The sequence below is a fragment of the Rutidosis leptorrhynchoides genome, chromosome 11 (genome assembly GCF_046630445.1).
Source record: "Rutidosis leptorrhynchoides isolate AG116_Rl617_1_P2 chromosome 11, CSIRO_AGI_Rlap_v1, whole genome shotgun sequence".
Classification (NCBI taxonomy): Eukaryota; Viridiplantae; Streptophyta; class Magnoliopsida; order Asterales; family Asteraceae; genus Rutidosis; species Rutidosis leptorrhynchoides.
The window spans coordinates 68115861-68140114 of NC_092343.1; the positions used below are offsets into that span (position 1 = coordinate 68115861).

A 24254-nucleotide genomic window follows, 5' to 3' on the forward strand; every position below is an offset into this window, starting at 1 on the left:
TAAGTATTAAGTTAATATGTATCAAACTTGTCTTGCTATTTGGAACAAGTTGGAACTAGTATTTGGACTACTTCAATATATGCATGTGTTACTTGGATAAATTGTAAAATGTCATAATCTAGTAAACTTAAAAGACAATGAAATATTAACACACATAGATTTGCTTAAGTCTAAAATTAAGTTTATGAGTAAGTCTAAACTTGATTAACTTGATGTCTTGCAACATGCTTAATTGTTATTACATGCTTAATTTATCAAGATATCATTAACACACTTAATTAATTACAAACAAGTTTAAATTTGAATACTAGCATGCTTTTTGATTAAAGTGGGTTTGTGTCATCAATGACATGTTGACCAACCAATAGAGACTTAGCAAATGTGTTAATTGCAAATAAAAAATTATGACAAAACTGAGATTGCCTCAATTGATTATCATGTCTTGTATCCAAGAATGTTAGGCTTTCCACTTTGGACATGATAAGTCACTATCAAAGCAATCCATCCAAGGAAAATGGAAATTTAATGCATATAGGACTTGTATAGGATGTTGGTTATCTTTTGCAGGTGTTAAATGAAGTAAAGTGTCTAAAGAGTGATGTCCAAAACTGATTCAAACGGCTATATAATGATACATATTTTGGACTGAAGCACGTGCGGTCGACCCGCGGTCGACCGTGAGCTAAGCCGCAGACATAGCTAGCTTTTTATCTCTCCATATAAATAGCAAGACTTAAGGAACTTTGAAGATTTGGAACTCTTGCATGCTACAATTCAAATTCATCACAAGAACATGATACTTCTACATATGTTTGTGATTAAAATAAGAGAAGTTTTATAATCCCATAGATTATAAAAGGGGTCATTGTAAACATACTTTCAAATTTTTATCTTTGTGAGTTTACATAGTGTTGTATTAATCCTTAGAATTGTCTTAGGATTGTCATCACTGAAAAAGGGAGAGTCTTTGTACTTTGTAATTAGAGGCATATGCTAGCTTAGCTAGCATCTTCCTTAAAGGGAACTAGGGAGTTGATTAATCTCATTGGAGATTAATACTTATCCAAGTTGAAGACAAGTTGATCTAAGTTGGAGATAATCTTTCAAAGGGATAGAGGGATTAGGTTTGTTGTCTAAGGAGAAGTACAAGGCTTGTAAATCGGATCTCCGCCGAATTTGGAGAAAAGTGCTTAGTGAAGCAACAAATCCTGATTAATGAATCGGGGAGTGGATTAAGGTGGATTAGTTAACATCCACCCGAACTACTATAAATCCTTGTGTTTATGTTCTTTACTTTACTTTCCACACCATTACAAACATAAACACACAACACAAGAGTTTGAGTTGACTAACGTGATCAAGCATTGTTCATATTGTATTGATCATCGAAAAAGTTTTAAAAATCGTATTAAGTAACTATTCAACCCCCTCTAGTTACTTACATACATCATCGAAAATAAAAATCAGCTATGAGAAGTTGTGTTCATGTTCTTCATCCTTGCCAAACACCTTTGATCTCTGGAACGAATCGAGCTCTTACAGACTAAATTGATTATAGATTTGTAATCCTGATTACTTGCTTAAGCTTTGAAAAGCATCAAATCAACCTGTATACCATCATATAATTATCAGATCTCAAAGTTAAAGTTTTGAGTGTTTTAGTCAACATTTCAATTGGAGAAAACCATGACGTTTCAGATGATATAAACTAATTTCGAGTGTTTCTGGAACGATTTGGAGCAACTTTTGTATTGAATGCATCAACTGAAACAATCTGGATTGAAGGATCATGTACGACCCAACTTCGTTTTACCAAAAACATGACTTAATTTTTTTTTTAAAACAGACAACCTGGACGGCGTCCAGCAGTGAAGATCAGGACGGCGTCCAAGCCTTTTGGACGGCGTCCAAATGAACTAAAAGTTTCTGCTCAGTTTTTCAAATTCACGCGGGCGGAAAACCCGCTTCCCAATACTTTTAAACGAAACGGTTTTCACAACACACTAGTATATTTATAATTAAGAGATTTCCATAGTAAAAATCGAGTTTTACAACATCGGGCCCACATTGACCCAAATTACGACAAAGTGACCATTTCAACCCATTTATATATATATTGACGGATTAGGACTCTACAACCCAACCCGATACCAGGAGCATAATCCCGAGGACTACCAAATCCCCCATCCGCATCCAATTATCCAAAAGCTACCCCATCAAGCCCGAATGCTCCTGCACGTCTAGTCTAACAACTAGCTAGCATCAATAACACAATACCTGTAAAAAGGTAAACAACGAGAGGGGTAAGCCTAGGCTTAGTGAATGCAATAATTATACATATACATATATAATATACCTACTTGCAATCACTTACACAATACCGCATACAAGCTAGCAATTCAACAACCATTCAAACATTATGCATAAACTATCATCTGCAATTCACAATAAGCTAGCAACACCAATAACATATAGTTCACAATTAAATATGCTAATACAAAATTAACACAACCGTGGTTAACCAATCGTACAAGGGAATGGTACTCGCGAAAGACCGCCGGAGTTCATAACGTCCATTAGTGTTACTTACACCGCATAATCACTAATCCCCCAGGTGATGTCTTAAACACCGCTACTAACTCACCCCCATGATAATGTGTTGTCTTTAACACCGCGACTATTCCACATGTCAATCAAACCAATGAGTGGTGTCTTGAACACCGCGACAATTCCACTCCCATGACAATGTGTTGTCTTAAACACCGCGACTATTCCACATGTCAATCAAACCAATGAGTGGTGTCTTGAATACCGCGACAATTCCACTCCCATGACAATGTGTTGTCTTAAACACCGCGAATATTCCACATGTCGATCACTATTACAATCTTCGCTGCTTCCAAGGGTATCTCAAGGACACCCTAAGAACAAAGTGATCACACCATCACCAGAGTTGAACATCACACTAGCAGGTATAAGGAGGCACCTGACGCCGTGTCATGCAGACTCCCACCGCGACCTATCGAGATTTAGAAACTCGATCTTTGGGTTCCATACACCTGATGTCACCCATCTATCTACAATAATGACCCGAAGTCATACCTACCCGAAAAACCTTACAGTTTATTGTCTTTTCAAAAGTTCCTAGCGATCACACGCTACCTGCAATTTCTGCAAGGCCAAACCATATAGCCTAGCGAAATCTTCCGTCTAACACTAAGAGGTGCTCGGAAACACTAAGTCTTACACCCTTCCACACATCGACACAACCACTACTACTAGGGATATTCCGTTAGGAATGTTACCCTATAATCCACCACACACAAACACAATCATCGTCATACGGGTCCCACTCACATGAGTTTAACAACCCGAAGACTCCTCGACTCGCCAATTCCAAGGCGAATCACAACTAGAACCCTAACACGATTCTCTAACCACACACTCTACCGAGTGTAACTCAAAACTACAATCATTAGACTTGTCGCATTCCATTACGGAATTCAAGTCTTCGTCGCACACACAAGCACACCACTATAGGTTATCCTAGTTACGATGGGTAACCATAACCAATGACAATCTCAATAGTGCACCCACTACTTAGGGTGACTACGCATGCTCCGAACTCATGAGTTTGCTCGCTCACCTTAGCTAACCGAAACCACCGTAACAATTTCTGACTCGCAACAAATCCGATGTGACAACAAGCACATCACCCGAGACGGCCATATCCTAGGAACTAATAAAAGATTCCTTATTTATCCCGAATCTACCCCAACCATGCCACGTTTCCTTTGTTCGGTACTCATCATGTCATGCTTGATGTCAAGATACACTTTTATAATAATGGTGATCGGTCACTATTACAAATGCGTACCTTACCATTTTCATATAGTCACGCAAAGTACTTTACCCGTACTGACGCAACAGTCACACAAAATAATACGCGATAACCCCAAGTACCCGAATGACCAAAGTCCTTACCGTGAACTTGATCACTCAAAACCGTCAAACATCCGAATCTCTCCAATAGATTCGTCTCTAGGACACCACACCAAAAGATACATGTATATATATATACACACCTATATACAATATAATAATAAACGTACACGAGTACACCACAACAACAAGTCAACCTACAACCTAGGTGACTATCACTAAAACAACGTCCAAGTTCGCCTACTTACGTTAGGCACTAGCTATCTAAGGCACTAATTTACACGCGAAATAAGGCCCCACATAATCCCACATCGGACAAACACAAGTCCTAGTTAGTCACCTACTCTAAGGCACTAACAAATCTCAATCCTACCCGTATTCCTACAAGTCCCGCAAATAATGCATAACCGCCAATAAGTCTAAGACTAGGCACCTATTCCAAGGTCACCTAATTCCCTTAGACTATGCTCTGATACCACTTGTAACAACCCAACTTCGTTTTACCAAAAACACGGCTTAATTTTTTTTTAAAATAGACATCCTGGACGGCGTCCAGTTATGTGGACGACGTCCAGCAGTGAAGACCAGGACGGCGTCCAAGCCTTTTGGACGGCGTCCAAATGAACTAAAAGTTTCTGCTCAGTTTTCAAATTCAAGCGGACGGAAAACCCGCTTCCCAATACTTTTAAACGAAACGGTTTTCACAACACACTAGTATATTTATAATTAAGAGATTTTCACAGTAAAAATCGAGTTTTACAACATCGGGCCCACATCGACAAAGTGACCATTTCGACCCATTTAAATATATATTGACGGATTAGGACTCTACAACCCAACCCGATACCATGAGCATAATCCCGGGGACTACCAAATCCAACATTCGCATCCAATTATCCAAAAGCTACCCCATCAAGCCCGAACGCTCCTGCACATCTAGTCTAATAACTAGCTAGCAATAATAACACAATACCTGTAAAAAGGTAAACAACGAGAGGGGTGAGCCTAGGCTTAGTGAATGCAATAATTATATATATACATATATAATATACCTACTTGCAATCACTTACACAATACCGCATACAAGCTAGCAATTCAACAACCATGCAAACATTATGCATAAACTATCATCCGCAATTCACAATAAGCTAGCAACACCAATAGCATATAGTTCACAATTAAATATGCTAATACAAAATTCACACAACCATGGTTAACCAATCGTACAAGGGAACGGTACTCGCGAAAGACCGTCGGAGTTCATAACGTCCATTAGTGTTACTTACACCGCGTAATCACTAATCCCCCAGGTGATGTCTTAAACACCGCGACTAACTCACCCCCATGACAATGTGTTGTCTTTAACACCGCGACTATTCCACATGCCAATCAAACCAATGAGTGGTATCTTGAACACCGCGACAATTCCACTTCCATGACAATGTGTTGTCTTAAACACCGCGACTATTCTACATGTCAATCAAACCAATGAGTGGTGTCTTGAATACCGCGACAATTCTACTCCCATGACAATGTGTTGTCTTAAACACCGCGACTATTCCACATATCAATCAAACCAATGAGTGGTGTCTTAACACCGTGACAATTCCACTCCCATGACAATGTGTTGTCTTAAACACCGCGACTATTCCACATGTCAATCAAACCAATGAGTGGTGTCTTAAATACCGCGACTATCCCACTCGTTACGTAGAATGTGGTGTCTTGAACACCGCGACTATCCCACATTTCACGCTACACAAATAAATACATTATCTACGTGCACGCATAATTATTCCACTCACCTTGGAATGCCCGCACAAATCATGTATAACATGATCTCCGTCCTCAAATCCGAGCAAATAACCACCTATATCACACATAGGTACAACATACACATAAATACACATTCTCTAAAAGAGAACTCGAAACAAGCATTCCATTAGCCGAGGGATCAAACCTTGCTCGCCAAACCCGCCCATTTAACGCCTAATGGATACAAACCAATTACCACTTCGGGTGGTAATTCAAACCCACTCTACAAGTACAATTTAACACTTAAAGCACTTGATATTACAAAACCAACCCATAAGTGCAACTTGATCCAAATTGCACTTAACCATTAAAACAAGTCAAGTTCGACCCATAAGCACCATTACTAGTGATTATGTCATAATATCACCAATTTAACACTAGACACAAAAGTTTGACTTTCCATTGACCAAATTAGGTTTAGCTCACTTTGACTTGTCAAATTACACCCAAAACACCTACAATCATTAACCACTAGTGATTGTATCTCAAAATTAACATTTGACACTAAAAATAAAAAACACTTAACCCATTTCAACATAAAACCCATTTTGACCCATATTAGGGTTTACACCCCAAAATCAAGTCAACACAACACCAAAATCACTAGTACACAAGTTCTCTAAGGTTTAACCAACTCATGCAAGACCCAAACTTACAATTTCATTAATCGAAACCCTAAGTCACCCATTTAGGCTTACTTACATGCAGGGGCGGAACATTTAAGGGATAAAAGGGGGTATCCGCCCCCCTCGATTTCGGGGAAAAAAATTTTTACACTAAAAAAAATTTTTTTATGAAAAAAAAGGTTTTTTTTAGTGTTTACCCCTATTCGATTAGTTTCTTACCCCCTTCAATTAGTTTCGCCCCCTCTCGAGTCGGGGTTAAGTTCCGCCACTACTTACATGAATCTTATCCAAAATCCCCAAATTTCACAATAAAAGGGTTTATAACTCTAACTAACACAAATCCTAACTCAAACAAGAATCAAACACTACAATTCGGATTAGGGTTTACCTCAAACACCAAAACGAGCTCTAGTAGCTAGAAACACCAACAAGCACCAAGAACCACTCCAATTTGGGCAAAATCACCACCTTCATCACCATTTGAAGCTTCCTCTCTCTAAAACTCTCGTCTCTCTCTCTAAGATGTGATGAGAGAGTTGTGGATGTGAAAATGATCCAAAAGTGGATCTAAAACTGATATTAAATCCACCAATCAGTCCACAAGTGAAAAGACCAAAGTACCCCTTTTAATTTAAGTAAAATACAGCTGCTGGCCCGTCAGGCCTTTTGGACGGCGTCCAAAAAGGTTGGACGGCGTCCATATCAACTGGATCAGTTTTCTGAACTTGTTTTGGTCGTAACTTTCAAACCGTAACTCCGTTTTCGATGAATCAAATATTGTTGAAAACGTAATGAGATTTACTATCCAATGGTAAGGTTTTAGAACATCAACTCAAACTTTATTTGGGATCCAAATATACACTTACATGCCTCGTAATTCGAATGACGTCCATAATAACGTGTAACAGAAAAACGGGGTGTTACAGATCAATATTTGAGTTCGTTTTTAAAGTACAAACTGTTCTTCATATGGATTTTGAATTTGTTGTAGTTTTGATGTTGTATTCACCTAAAAAAAACTAAAGTCGCTGCCTATGCAAGCTATTGGAATCATTTTTAAGAATTAATTTTATCAAACTTTGATTTGGTGATTTTGTGTTCATCAGGTGGTGATTGATGAATATGAATTACAATGATGACGATGCAGAAGTAGGTTAAAGGTTGAACAAATTTGTACGAGATTACATAGGATAAGCCGTATTCCACCATCAACATCGAGGTTTTTTTTTCTTCGTTTTTGTTTACTTACGTTTAGTTTTAGTTTTCATCTTTTCAAAATTTAGAGTTATAATTTCTGGTTATTTTAAATTTGAGTTTAGGGCTTTCATCACTATCCATCCATAAACTTTAGAGAAATTTGTTTTTGATTTGTGTTGTTTGTTAATGATCAGGATGTTATGATTATGTATAAATAAAATTAGGGTTTATTATTGAAGAAGATGAAGATTAAAGTAAAAAGGTTGAAGATAAAAAATTTCATAGATAAAAGGATGAAATACCAAAAATACCCTCACATGCTTGACACGTGATTAAGTTTTAACGGAAAAAGTTAACAAAGTTAGTGAACTGGGCTATCCTTGCTCCACTTGAAAATCACCGGGACTATCCACACTCAAAAAAGCTACTTTGGGTATCCATACAATATGATACAAACCACAGGGACTATCCGCGCAATTTTCTCCCTTATAATATAAATATAAATATATTATATATTATATTAATGTTATAACCTTATAAAGGGATTCATCTCAGATTTATGGATACACCGCAATTATATACTGGAGGAGGTGTATATTCTCCGTAAAACATATAAATTAAATTATATTTATTTATATGCTGTATAAACCAAAACCTTTTAATAATAACACTACTTAAAAACCATTTTTGTAATTGAAGTGTTTGATTACTTCATATGTTACTGATAGTTAAAGCTAAGGGGTATAAAATACTATTAAATTTTACTAGGAAATACTATTAAATACGATACAATTTTACACAAGATATTTATTTATTTATAGAATGGATATACTTAAACCTTGCTACAACACTTATAGGCAGTGTACCTAATCGTACAGTAGTGTAGTTTTTAGTAAGTCCGGTTCGTTCCACAGGGAAAATCTTTAAACAAAGCTTAACGCTATATTAGTTTACTTTTATAAAAATACAAATATATATATATATAAGTAATATTATTATTATAAAGGAGGGTTTTTTACCATTTAATGACCGGTTTGTCGATTTTAAAACTTTAGTCGCAGTTAAAACCAAATGTAAAATATTAAATAAAAGACTTAATTTAAAGCGTAAAGTAAATAACGATAATGAAATTGCGAATAATAAAAGTGCGATAAAATAAACTTGCGATAATTAAAAAGTACGATAATTAAAAGTGCTTAAATACAATAACAATAAAAATGCGATAATTAGAAGTGCAATTAAATATAAAATAAAGGAAATTAAATATGAAATAAAAGAATTATGCTTATTTAAACTTCCTTAATCATGATGTTTGACGTGTTGATTTTAGTTTTATACCCATGGGTTAATTGTCCTTTGTCCTGGATTATTTAATATGTCCGTCTGGTTTTTATCCATAACAGTCCATCAGTCATAAATATAAAGTGCGAGTATCCTCGTCAAATTATCCTTATACTCGAAGTCAAATATTCTAACTAATTGGGGACTTAAACTGTAACAGGGTTTTATTACTTTGTTTAATAATTACACCAGGATGTCGACTGAGTGTAACCCAAGGTTTTAATACTTTGTTAACAATTATGCCAAGTGTCCTTGTACATAATTTCACTCCTGTTTTAATAATTCTAGTGGCTATTAATCCATTTCCGTGTCCGGTTAAATGAACGATTATTCGTACATATAAATATCCCGCCCATCGTGTCCGATCGAGTGTATATGGTAATTTATAGGGACGCCCAATTGTAAATCTTTATATTAACATTAACAAACTATCATTTAGTTAAACAAATATAAAGCCCATTAATAGCCCATAGTCTAATTTTCACAAGTGTCGTTCTTTTGTCCAAACCCCAATTATGGTACAAAGCCCAATTACCCAATTTTAGTAATTAGCCCAACATCATGATTACTTCGTTTTAAATAAGCATAATAATAACTTAGCTAAGAGACATTAAATTAAAAAGGTTGAACATAACTTACAATGATTAAAAATAGCGTAGCGTTACACGGACAGAATTTCGACTTACACCCTTACAACATTCGCTAACATACCCTTATTATTAGGATTTAAAATTAAAATTAAAATTAAAATATAAATTATATATATATATATATATATATATATATATATATTTACGTATATATTGAGAGAGAGATATATTGGATGGTTTTTGCGATCAAACTGCGTTTGCTTTTATAGGGAATTGAGTCCAGGGGAACTCCGCGACTCGCGGCATTTTTTGCCTTCAAACTCCGCGAGTCGCGGAGTTTGAAATTCCAGCTCACCAGCTTTGGCTTCTTTCTTGCCGACGATTTTAAATATTAATATAATATATATATAATTTTTAAGAATTATTTATATATTATATTATATTCATGTGCATAGTTGACTTGTAATTTTTAGTCCGTTGCGTCGAGCGTTGAGAGTTGACTCTGGTCCCGGTTCCGGATTTTTAAACGTCCTTGCGTACAATTTAATATCTTGTACTTTGCGTTTTGAATCTTGTACTCTTGTAATTTCGAGACGTTTCTTATCAATAATTGGAACCTCTTTGATTGTATTTTGTACTTTTGAGCTTTTTGGTCGTTTGCGTCTTCAATTCGTCGAATCTGTCTTTTGTCTTCACCTTTTAATATTTAAACGAATATCACTTGTAAATAGAACAATTGCAACTAAAAGCTTGTCTTTCTTGGGGAATAATGCTATGAAATATATGTTCGTTTTTAGCATTATCAAATATTCCCACACTTGAGCGTTGCTTGTCCTCAAGCAATATAGTCTTGAAATACTAGAATCACTTCTTTATTCTTCACACTTTGTACATCAGTGATTTCTTTACGGCGGTATAAACAATGGTAGTAACGATATGGTTTACAGTCCCACATGACTATAAAAATTTAGATCCATTAAGGAAATTGGATCTTTATGAAAACATTTGATCTTTTGAAAATTAAATCTAGTTTTTACCCTAGATAAGTTTTCCGGAATAACCCTTCACCGGTGTTTGCAAATTATTTTTGTGGATTTGGTGGGTTTCAGATTTGAAAATTTTAGCTCAAAACTTGCGGTTTTGTGTCACCCACTTGCTAACCTTGTATTAGGAAAGCAACACGTCCAGTTTACTTGTCCCGTATATTACCTTTCGGTAAACTACCGTCCGGTTGTAAAGGAAAGCGTTGAACAAGCAACTGTTAAGGCAATGTCCCCTGACATGCTTTTAATTATGGTCTATAACGTGTCGGACGCAATTACTATCCTTTGTAGGAGCAATAGTAAAGCTCACCCTTTTAATTTGTCGGTCTGGCACAAGATCCTGTCTTTGACCATGCTATGCAACCACCGTTCTTACGGTTGACACCCGATTTAGTTCAGGTGACCTAATGAATTCCAGGTGAATTCCTAGGATTTTACGTTCAATGTTAATGAACGCATTGAAAATGGGTTTTCAGAAAACAAATCGGTTTATAATTTGATCAAAATATTTTCTCGTTCAAGCTCGAGTTTAGATATCATTGAATTCCATGAGTTTGTAATTCTCAATCTTTAAGGTCAATCTCAAGGATTGAGTAATATCAGGCTTAAAAACTGATTTTTAATCTTTAAGGAGATTATCCTTTCTGGGGATCTGATTCATTAGTCTTATCCAGCTAATTTGCATGGTGCCCCCCATTGTACGAGATAAATTCTTCTCATGGTTAGGATAAATCTGACCACTTGGCGACCCTGTTTGATGCTGAGGTCCGTGGATTTCCTGCTGATTTTAGAGATGACTTTTCTAGATTTTTCGTCAACCTACAGCTGGTCAGGACGACAACTTCTTGACCTAAATCAAAAAGCGCGTGTCTTTTTCGGAAGACTTTACTTCCTTTTAATGATGGAATTGATTCATCGTGTAGATCCATCTTTTCTTTTCTTTCATCGGGTAAAATAGTTAATTTAGTCCAAAGCAAAAGTATTTTCAGTTATTTGTACAAAAATATGTGACATATGTTTAAGATAACTTGGTAATTTTTCCCACACTTGGCTTTTATTTTCCTTTTTATTGTCCTCTATTCCATTTTAAATGAATTTTACATTTTGGTTTGTTTCTCAATTTATGTCCTTTCTGAGGTAACAATAATTTCGGTGTTAACACCTAGTTTTATCGTTCATAAATATGTATAAACATGATTTTGAGTTCATTTAATTGAAAATTTTGAAAAATTTACTAGAATTGGGTAGTTAGTATATAAGACTAGGGCTGTTCTTTATTATCAGAGAGCACTAGATTCTAATACAACTACTACTTTACTAGTATTTCTAATGGTAACCAAGTGTATAAAGTAAAAATTTTAAAATCCGAAAGAATTTAACCCCTTCCCACACTTAAGATCTTGCAATGCCCTCATTTGCAAGAAATCAGTAACAATTTAAATTATTGAGGGTGATTTGTGTGAAAATGATTAAATTTTACCAAAGTTTTCAAACATATTTGTGTTTGCTTGCTGAATGATAAATGGTGCATATCATTTGTTCATTCCGTCTTGTTTTTATTTCACATATATTTTGCATCTTGTCGTCAAAATTAGTTGCTTTTGCTGAACTTAATGCCAGTCTTTAAAAATGCGTTGTTTTACCCTGTTGTGTACATAAGATAAACTGCAAACATATATACATATTTTTGAAGTTTGGTATATTATCCCACATTCAAAAATTATTAAAATCTAATAATAAAATTTAGAAAATAATAAAACTATTACAAATCCAACATAAGTATTAAATGTATTAACATTACAAATTACAAAATAAATAAAACTAAGTAGACTAGGGATGATACTGATACCAGTAGGGGTTCCATGCATAACCATAGGTGTTATAAAATGCTTCGGCTGGGTTATACGTAGGATACGGTGGTTGGATCTCTATAGACCAGGGAGGGAATATGGGCGATGGAGTAGGAATATAGTTTCTACCTATATGTTGGCAATAAGCTATGATTTGGTTTTGATGAACTTGCCAATCTTCAAATGCTCTATGTCTAGCATTTTCATACTTTTGTGAAGCTATAAACCTTTGCATTTCTGCCATTTCATTTCCCCCTCCTACATTACCTTGCTGTTGGTTTCTCTCAACCTGTGAATGTCTACCATTATATCGTACTGCGGCGTTATTTCGCCTCTTCAAAACTTTCGCACCATGGTATACATTTAAACCTATTGTATCTCGGGGTTCTGGTTCTTCGATTAGTAATCCCCCCGACTTATATCCACACCGATATATTCAGCAATCAAAGTAATAAATATACCACATCCTATTATGCTATGCGGTCTCATCCCCTTAACCATAGCTGATAAATAATAACCCACACAATAAGGTATATACTTACAGCGCTTTGTGGGTCTCGAATACACATGTGGTAAAACAAATCCTGTTCATTTACCTTTTCCTTGTTCTTACCTCGTTGTGTAATCGAATTGGCTAAAAACCTATGAATTACTCTTAATTCAGCTCTATCTATATCCAAATAAGAGTAATTTCCCCCTTTGAATCGGTGATGGCTAGTCATTTGACTCCATACACCATGTGTATCAAAATTCTCATCTATCTTCCTACCGTTCAATATCAACCCTCTACAATCGGCAGATGCTAACTCCTCAGGCGTATATATACGTAAAGCCTGAGCCATGTCTAGTAAAGACATGTGGCGCATCGAACCTCCTAACAAAAATCTAATAAAAGATCGATCGGTTAAACTAGCTACCCGATCATTTAATTCTATACTACACAACAATTCTTCACACCATACTTTATATACAGGTCTACGCATGTTGAATAACCGTACCCAATCGTTAAAAGTAGAATTACCATACCTCTGTGCAAGTAATTCCCTAATTGGCCCGACCAATTCTACAGCTTCTAATGGTCCCCATTCTATGACCCTAGGTACTTCAACAGCTTTAGAATGAAGAGTATGCAAACCCCTTTGGTATTTTGGATAATCTATCCAAAGTCTGTCAAATCTCAGGTTCGGGTGCAAATCTTCCAAGTGCATATCAGAAAATGTCATGACTGGATGAGGTATTTCTTGTTTGTAGTAGTTATCCACCTCCTGTTGTTCCGCATTTTCAGCAGGAGCATTGCGAGCTTGGGATGAAGATTCACCCCTTTCAGTCTGCAAAACACATCAAACACAATTTTTGTGCATTCAAATATGCATTAGTGTCAGCAAAATCATCAATCAAAATAATTACAATGACATGATCAATTTATATCAAACTTAAGCTCATTTTCATATTTTCATCAAATCTACACTTTTTCAAATAAGCATATACGAAAATGTTCGCCAAGTTCATAAGCATTCAACTCAAATAACATGTCAAAATAATCATTACTAGCAATTAAACAAGTTTCAAATGGCATTATCTCTCAAAAATCAAGTTCATGAATTTTAGACTTGAAAAAGTCCACTTTAATTCTCAAAATCATGTTTAGGCTCAAAGTTTGGATCATTTAACTACCTAAACATGTTACACTACTTAATTTAGCAACAATTCATGATAAAAATCGGCCATAACCTGTTTATATCAAAAAGCCCCAAATTTGCTCAAGAACACAAACCATAGATTACTCAAAATTTGAAATTTAAGGCTTCTTATCATGTTAAATAGCATCAATCTAGGTTATACAAGCATAATACATAAACTATTTAAGCATAATTACACTAAAAAGCATCAAAATTAAATTGGGTATAAAATTGCTCAAGAACACTAATTTTCGGATTAAATGGTGTTTAGGTGTAGAAATTTCCCGTTTTTCTTGAGTAATTCCTTGATAGCATCCTTCTCAACATGATTTTAGTAAAAGATTTGATGATTATCGGTCAAAAATTGCGAATTTGGGAGGTCTTTTTCGGGTTTTTGCGGGTTTGTTTCGCAGTATTTGTGGTGTTAGGATGTTCAACTGATCAGTTTTTGCGTTTTATTTTTTTTTCTGTATTTTGGTCCCTCCGCGAGTCGCGGGGTTTGTATTTTTTTTAAACATCTTATACTAATTAAAACAATTAAGTAATTAATTTTAAAATTTTGTTTCCCTTGTTATTTAGGACGAGGTCGTTTCGGATCGATGTCCTAGTCCGTCCTTCGATAAAATTTTAAAATTTGTCTTTTTGTAGCGATTGTTTTAAAAGCTAAGATTTTGGGTTTTTTTTTTAATGTTTTTGGCATACTTTAATTCAATAAGATTAAAAATAATGATAATAAAAGTTCTCGTCCCTCCCTTGGGTAAAGCAATTTCGGTTCAACGACCTAGTCTTCAACTTACGACGAATTTTAAGAATCATATTTTTAACTTAATGAGATAAAGTAAATTTTTGTTTTTAAATTCACACCAACTTAAATTAAAAATACACAAAATTCAAAATTAATATTAAAAATTCACACTAAACTTAAAATTTGAAATACATAAAATTAAAAATTCATATTTTAAAAATTAAAAATTCACACCAAACTTAATTTAAAAATTCATATTATAAATTCACACCAAACTTATATTAATTTTTCAAATATTTACAATTTTAAATATATTGATTTTACAAAGTTTACAATATTAATTTAAGATTTATATATTAATTTTAAAAACATGGTAAAAATAAAATTAAAAATCTTTTTGGCTTTTTATCCCACTTTAATCAATCAAATATTATCAAAAATATGTGCCCCTCTTTTCGGTAAAGTAATTTCGGTTCCAAGACCTAATTTAACTCATGACGAATTTTTGAAATATTTTGGGTTGATTGATTAAAGATATTTATACCTTAAGAATAAACGTTAAATTTCGCAGTGATGTAATAAATTTTTGTATGATATCAATAATTTCGGTCGCCAAACCTAATTTTATTTAATACCAATTTAATACTTTATAGCGAACAAATTAGCGTTTATTATCAAAAGGTTAAAAAAAAATAAAAATAAAAACTGTACAGACTTACCTGTGATATAGTATTCTTAGTTATATGATCTATCACATTCATAAGATAGTCGGTTTAATTGATTTTCCATGGCTACATAGGCGTAACCTCGAGCATTCAGTGTTTTTTCTTCTAAACATATGAACGGTCCGTCTCTGCATAAAGTAACAAATTTGGTATTTGAATAGGTTTGATTATTTGAACATTTACCTCCATGTGACCATTTTCCGCATTTGTGACATCTTTCAAGGTGTCGTGCTCTTCTTTTCGCTGCGGATTTTGATTTTCCTTTACCAAATTGTAACTTATTATCTTCGCATCTGGATTCTTTTCTTACTTCGTCCAATCTTTCTCTGATTACTGATACTATTTCACTCGGTAGTGTGTCATTATTACGTTTAGTGATCAAAGCGTGTAGCATTAGACCATGGTTTAGTTCACAGGCAGTCTTCATTTCGTAAAAACCTAAAAAAATAAAAATTCAGAATGGGGGGAGAAGACTAGTTCTTTAGGGTCTGCTAGGGAAAGACCATTCGGGTTCCATTTTCGAGAACTACACGAAAACAGACAATATAATTCTAACAGAAATACATATTATCCTTTAAAGACTTGATTCTCCCTACACTTAGTTAGCTGTGGTATCGAAATTGTGATTAACTTTATTGTCAACTTCCATTGGACTATCTATGTAGTGTTTAACTCTGTGACCATTAACTTTAAATTCAATCCCATTTGAATTTATTAATTCTATCTTTCCGTATGGGAAAACTCTTTTGACTATGAATGGTCCAGACCATCTTGATTTCAATTTTCCAGGAAATAGCTTGAATCGTGAATTGAAAAGAAGAACTCTGTCTCCTTCTTTAAATTCTTTTGAACTTCTGATTCTTTTATCATGCCATTTCTTCATTCTTTCTTTATAGATTAACGAATTTTCGTATGCTTCACGTCTTAATTCTTCTAATTCGTTTAGTTGACTTAACCGTAGACGTCCAGCTTCTTGTAAATCAAGATTACATGTCTTCAAAGCCCAAAATGCTTTGTGTTCAATTTCTACTGGAAGATGACATGCTTTTTCATAAACAAGTCTAAAAGGTGTGGTTCCAATTGGAGTTTTGTAGGCTGTTCTAAAAGCCCAGAGTGCATCCTCTAATTTAATGGACCATTCCTTCGGATTTGATCCTACGGTTTTCTCTAAAATACGTTTTAAAGCTCGGTTGGTATTTTCAACTTGTCTACTTGTTTGTGGATGATATGCGGTGGAGATTTTATGAGTTACTCCATATCTTTTAAGAACTTTCTCAAGTTGATTATTACAGAAATGAGTACCCCAATCACTTATTAAAGCTTTCGGTGTTCCAAACCTTGCAAAAAGACGTTTTAAAAAGTTGACTACAACTCGTGCATCGTTAGTTGGGAGAGCTTGTGCTTCCGCCCATTTAGATACATAATCAATGGCAACGAGAATGTAGAGATTATTATGAGATTTTGGAAATGGACCCATAAAGCCAATACCCCAAATGTCAAATACTTCACATACTTGGATGACATTTTGTGGCATTTCATCACGTTGACTTATTTTTCAGGCCCTTTGACAAGCATCACAGGATTTGCAAAGAAGGTGTGCGTCTTTGTAAATTGTAGGCCAATAGAATCCAGCTTCATAAACTTTTCTTGCTGTTAGTTGAGGCCCATAATGCCCTCCTGTTGGTCCTGTGTGACAATGGTTTAAAATTTTACTAGCTTCATCTCCGAATACACATCGGCGTATTATTCCATCTGGACAACTTTTAAAAAAATGTGGATCTTCCCAGAAATAGTGTTTTATATCACTAAAGAATTTTTTTCGTTTTTGGTACGATAATCCTTTTTCAAGGAATCCATATACTAAATAATTTGCATAGTCTGCAAACCATGGTATTTCATTATAATCTATCTTCAATAGATATTCATCAGGAAAGTTATCTTGTATGGCCGATTCATTTAGAACTTCTAATTCGGGATTTTCAAGACGAGAAAGATGATCAGCGGCGAGATTTTCTGCTCCTCTTTTATCTCGGATTTCAATATCGAACTCTTGTAAGAGTAAAATCCAACGGATTAATCTTGGTTTAGCATCTTGTTTCGAAAATAGGTATCTAAGAGCAGAATGGTCGGTATAGACCACCGTTTTAGCTAGAACGAGATATGATCGAAATTTGTCAAAAGCAAAGACAATAGCAAGGAGTTCTTTTTCAGTAGTTGTATAATTTGTTTGTGCTCCTTGTAACGTCTTACTAGCATAATATATAGGTTGAAATCTTTTTTCAATCCTTTGTCCTAAAACGGGTCCCATTGCAAAATCACTTGCATCGCACATTAGTTCAAATGGTAGATTCCAATTTGGTGTTATCATGATCGGTGCATTAGTGAGTTTCTCTTTAAGAATATTAAAAGATTTGATACATTCATCTGAAAAGATGAATGGAGCATCCTTTTCTAGGAGTTTATTCATAGGAGTGGCAATTTTAGAAAAATCTTTTATGAAACGTCGGTAAAAACCGGCATGCCCTAGAAAACTCCTAACTCCTCTAACATTGGTGCGATGTGGAAGTTTAGCAATTACATCTACTTTAGCTCTATCCACTTCAATTCCTTCTTTTGAAATTTTATGTCCAAGAACGATGCCTTCTTTAACCATAAAATGGCATTTCTCCCAATTAAGAACTAGATTTGATTGTTCGCATCTAATAAGCATTCGTTCAAGATTAGCTAGACATGTTTTAAATGTATCACCGAAGACTGAAAAGTCATCCATGAAAACTTCCATGCATTCTTCTATCATGTCGTGAAAAATCGCCATCATGCACCTTTGAAAGGTTGCAGGGGCGTTGCAAAGTCCAAATGGCATGCGTTTGTAAGCAAAAGTACCATAAGGGCACGTGAATGTGGTTTTCTCTTGATCTTCTGGTGCTATTGGAATTTAAAAATATCCAGAAAATCCATCAAGAAAACAATAGTAACTATTTCTGGCTAATCTTTCTAACATTTGATCAATGAAAGGTAAGGGAAAGTGATCTTTTCTGGTGGCGTCATTTAATTTTTTATAATCAATACACACACGCCATCCTGTTATAGTCCTAGTAGGAATAAGCTCATTTTTTTCATTTGTAATGACAGTCATGCCACCCTTCTTAGGCACGCATTGAACTGGTCTTACCCATAGACTATCAGAAATTGGATATATCAAACCTGCATCTAGTAGTTTAATAATTTCTTTTTTAACTACATCTTGCATATTAGGATTTAGTCTTCGTTGGCGTTGCACATACGTTTTATGACCTTCTTCCATAAGGATTTTATGTGTGCAATACGAAAGACTTATTCCTTTAATATCATGAATCTTCCATGCAATGGCTGGTTTATGAGCTTTCAATACAGAAATGAGTTGTGATTTCTCATTTTCAGTAAGAGAAGACGATATTATTACAGGTAATTCAGATTCACCATGTAAATAAGCGTATTCCAAATGGTTTGGAAGTGGCTTTAGCTCTAATTTCGGTGGTTCTTCTATCGATGATTTATATCGATATCTGTCTTCTTCTTTTAGCATTTGAATTTCTTCTGTTGTTGGTTCATATCCATTAGCTATAAGTGTAGCTAACATTTCAACTTCATCAATTGGTTCAGTTCCTTCTCCTAAAGAACATTCTCCTGTTCCTTGTAATTCTGGAAATTCTTCTAATAATTCTGCATGTGAATCTATAGTTTGAATATAATAACATGTATCATCTACAGATTGTGGTTGTTGCATTGCTCTATCAACTGAAAAGGTAACACTCTCATCCTCTATACTTAGGGTCAATTTCTTATCGAACACGTCTATCATTGCTTTAGCCGTGTTTAAGAATGGTCTTCCTAATATGAGAGGAACTTGAGAATCTTCTTCCATGTCCAGAACAACAAAATCGACTGGAAATACTAAAGTACCAACTTTAACTAGCATGTTCTTCATTATCCCTCTAGGATATTTTAATGATCTATCGGCTAGTTGTATACTTATTCTGGTTGGTTTCAATTCTCCAAGGTCTAGTTTAGCGTATAGTGAATACGGCATTAAATTTACACTAGCACCTAAGTCTGCTAATGCTTCTATTGAACTAAGACTACCCAGAAAACATGGAATTGTGAAACTTCCTGGATCAGATAGTTTTTCTGGTATCTTATTCAACAGCACTGCTGAACAATTAGCATTCATAGTAACAGCCGAGAGTTCTTCCATTTTCTTTCTATTTGAGATTAGATCTTTCAGAAATTTAGCATATCTAGGCATTCCTGAAATCACATCAATGAAAGGAAGATTTACATTTATCTGTTTAAACATATCCAAGAATTTGGATTGCTCGGCTTCAAGTTTCTCTTTCTTCATTTTACTCGGGTAAGGAAGTGGTGGTTGGTATGGTTTAACATAAGGTTTAACCTTAACTGTGTTATCTTCATTAACCTTCTCAACTACCGGTTCTTTTTCCTTATCTTGATCAGGTTGTGTTTCTTGTGGAGTAGGAATAGTTTCATCAGAAGTTACAGGTATTTTAGGTGGTTTTAGTGTTGTACCACTTCTCGTGGTAATGGCTTTAGCTGTTTCATTCCGGGAATTAGCATTTGTATCACTAGGTAGACTTCCCAGTTTTCTTTCACCTATTAACCTTGCTAGGTTACTTACTTCTTATTCCAAGTTTTGAATAGAAGCTTGTTGATTTCTAAATGCTTGAGCATTTTGTTCATTAGTTTGTTTCTGAGATGTGAAAAACTGCGTTTGAGTTTCAACTAGCTTCGTCATCATATCTTCTAAATTCGGCTTTTATCATCGGGTTGTGGTGGTTTGTTTTGAAAATTAGGTCTTTGCTGGTTGTAAGTATTATTGGATACTTGTTGATTGCTAGGACCTTGTAGGTTGTTGTATGGAATATTTCGGTTATAATTCTGGTTTTGATTGTAAATTGGTCTTGGCGGTTGATAATTATTCTGATAATTATTTCCAGGCCTTTGGTTTATGTATGAAATATTCTCTCTTTGTTCCATTGTTAATTCAATACTGAGACAATCTTTTGTCAAATGTGGTCCTCCACACTGCTCACAACTAATTCGTATTGAGTGAATATCCTTAGTCATCTTTTCCATTCGTCTCTCCACAGCAACTATCTTTGTGGAAATGGAATCTAAGTCATGGCTAGAATCGACTCTAGCTGCTTTAGATGATCTAACGATATCTTTTTCTTGGTGCCACTCATGTGAGTGGGAAGCAGTGTTATCAAAAATTTTGTAAGCATCAGTTTCGGTTTTCTTCATAATAGAACCACCAGCTGCAATATCTATGTCTTTTCTTGTAGTGATGTCGCATCCTTGGTAGAATATTTGTACTATTTGACAGGTGTCTAAACCATGTTGCGGACATCCTCTTAATAACTTTCCAAATCTTGTCCATGCCTCATATAGAGTTTCATTCGGTTTCTGTGTAAACGTAACAATTTCTCCTTGAAGTCTTACGGCTTTAGATGCAGGAAAGAATTGTTTAAGAAATTTTTCAACTAAAACGTCCCATGTATCAATCGCCCCTTCAGGTAACGATTCCAACCAATCTTTGGCTTCTCCCTTTAAAGTCCAGGGAAATAACATGAGATATATCTGTTCATCCTCAACTTCTCTTATTTTAAATAGAGTGCAGATCCTATTAAAGGTACGAAGATGTTCATTTGGATCTTCCTTCGGCGCACCACTAAATTGGCATTGATTAGTCACCATGTGTAAAATTTGTCCTTTGATTTCATAATCTGGCGCATTAATGTCTGGATGAGTAATTGCGTGACCTTGGCCAGTGCGTTTAGCTCTCATTCGGTCTTCCATACTTAAAGGTTCCAGATTCTCCATAATTGAATTTGTTGAATCGGAATCACTAGAGGATTCTGATTTAATGGTTCGTTCCTCAATAATCTCTATTTGAATGATTGGTGGTTCCGGAGGAAAATTTAATGGTTCAGGATCTATGAATCGTCCCTTAATATTCTCCGGATTCTCAATTGTGAGGTCGGGTTCAAAAAATGGATTATCGGAAATTTGAACTGGAGTACTTGGTCGACTGGATGACGATTCTAAAGAAAAATCAACGGCGGTAATATTTGCTAAATGTCTTGATCTAGTTACAGGTGGTGAACGTACAAAAGGTGGTGAACGTCTTGCTCGGTGCATTCACTGAATATCCTATTAGTTTTTAAAAAGGAAAGAAAAATTATATAAGTTATCCAATCAATAGACTTTTCTGATTTTGCCCACGTTTCGAATAGCCAAAAGATGCAGCAGAGGGGCAGGATTCGTTTGGTCTCAATATAATTGAGGACTGTTTGGCTCCAATAACCCGGTCCACGTACAAATCCAACTATTACTACGAACCAGAAAATTTTGATGTCTATCAATTTAACTACTTAAAATAAATTTTCGTAATTTTAAGAAATTTAGATAAGAAGTAGAATAAAAAATCTATGTCCTAAAAACTAGAATAGCGAGAAATAAGAAAGAAAAAGAGCGTGTCGGAAAAAGATCGAAAAATAAAAATAAGAAAGAAAAAGAGTGACTTATAGAACTTAAAAACACTAGACTAACCCAACCTTATTACTATCACTAACTTAAAATTATAATCGCAAATTGAGATTACTAATTGGAATGATAATTGATACATAGGTAAAAGGTGTCTAAAAATATTAAAGCTTACAAGAAAAACTATATATCCCAAATGGCAATAACTTAAAAAGAAACTAAAACTTAAAAAGGCGTCGCAAAATTCTAAAGTACCTAAATCTTAGTCTAAAGAAAAGGCACTTAAGAGATTTTACTGCAAAGCCTAAAAATCTAGAAGTAAAAAATAACTATGGCAAAAACTAAGTTTAAAACTAAAAACTAGCGAAAAATACAAATATTACGCTAAAACAATTAAAAAGGGCAAAATATAAAAATATACTAAAAGTTGTAAAAAGTACAATTTTTATAAAAATATTATTTTTATATTATTTATTTTATTAAACTATTAATTTTTATATATAATAAAACTAACTAAAATTTAAAATACAATTTAATTTAAAAACTTAAACTAATTATAATAATAATTAAGTAATTAGGGTTTATTAATAATAATAATAATTATCCGTAATAAATGTTGATTAGGGTTTCTGTCGATGTCAGGATGGCTCCGCGAGTCGCGGTATTCGAAGCTGCAAACTCCGCGAGTCGCGGGGTTCCAAAATTCAAATGACAGGTTGATTAAAATTCGACGCGTTTTTTTTTATATTCTGTTTTATATTTTCTGTTTAAATATTTAAATAAAATATTTATAAAAACTAAATAAAAACTTATGTTTTAAAAACTAAAATAAAAATAGAAATACTTTATAATAAAAATCTTAAAACTAGATTTATATATATTAATTAATTTTTTTTTCGGGTTTTTTTTATATGTTTTAAATAAAAATATTTAAATAAAACTTATGTTTTTATAAAATAAAAATAAAGAAACTTTATAAAACTTAAATATTTAACAAACTCTTAAAAATATTTATATTTTTGTTTTCTTTTTATGTTTTCGAATAATTAACACGTATTTTTACAAAAGTGTATTTTTTTTATAAAAGTAAACTAAAAATGAAAATCCTTTTTTTTTAATATTTAGCGTTGCGCTTTCGGCGTTTAATTTCCCCGGCAGCGGCGCCAAAAATAACTTGATGTGGTAGCGTGGGGTATATAAAATAGCTTTAAATTTTACTAGGAAATACTATTAAATACGATACAATTTTACACAAGATATTTATTTATTTATAGAATGGATATACTTAAACCTTGCTACAACACTTATAGGTAGTGTACATAATCGTACAGTAGTGTAGTTTTTAGTAAGTCCGGTTCGTTCCACAGGGAAAATCTTTAAACAAAGCTTAACGCTATATTAGTTTACTTTTATAAAAATACAAATATATATATAAGTAATATTATTATTATAAAGGGGGGGTTTTTACCGTTTAATGACCGGTTTGTCGATTTTAAAACTTTAGTCGCAGTTAAAACCAAATGTAAAATATTAAATAAAAGACTTAATTTAAAGCGTAAAGTAAATAACGATAATGAAATTGAGAATAATAAAAGTGCGATAAAATAAACTTGCGATAATTAAAAAGTACGATAATTAAAAGTGCAATTAAATACAATAACAATAAAAATGCGATAATTAGAAGTGCAATTAAATATAAAATAAAGGAAATTAAATATGAAATAAAAGAATTATGCTTATTTAAACTTCCGTAATCATGATGTTTGACGTGTTGATTTTAGTTTTATGCCCATGGGTTAATTGTCCTTTGTCCTGGATTATTTAATATGTCCGTCTGGTTTTTGTCCATAACAGTCCATCAGTCATAAATATAAAGTGCGAGTATCCTCGTCAAATTATCCTTATACCCGAAGTCAAATATTCTAACTAATTGGGGACTTAAACTGTAACAAGGTTTTATTACTTTGTTTAATAATTACACCAGGATGTCGACTGAGTGTAACCCAAGGTTTTAATATTTTGTTAACAATTATGCCAAGTGTCCTTGTACATAATTTCACTCCTGTTTTAATAATTCTAGTGGCTATTAATCCATTCCCGTATCCGGTTAAATGAACGATTATTCGTACATATAAATATCCCGCCCATCGTGTCCGAT

General features: G+C 34.1%; 1 non-coding gene across 1 annotated transcript; it reads left to right on the forward strand.

Annotated features, from left to right (window-relative positions):
* The first annotated feature begins 20942 nt into the window (after positions 1-20942).
* LOC139879242 (small nucleolar RNA R71) lies at positions 20943-21049 on the forward strand. Its single transcript, XR_011770095.1, has one exon. It is a non-coding gene; the product is annotated as a small nucleolar RNA R71 (small nucleolar RNA).
* The last annotated feature ends 3205 nt before the right edge of the window (positions 21050-24254 follow it).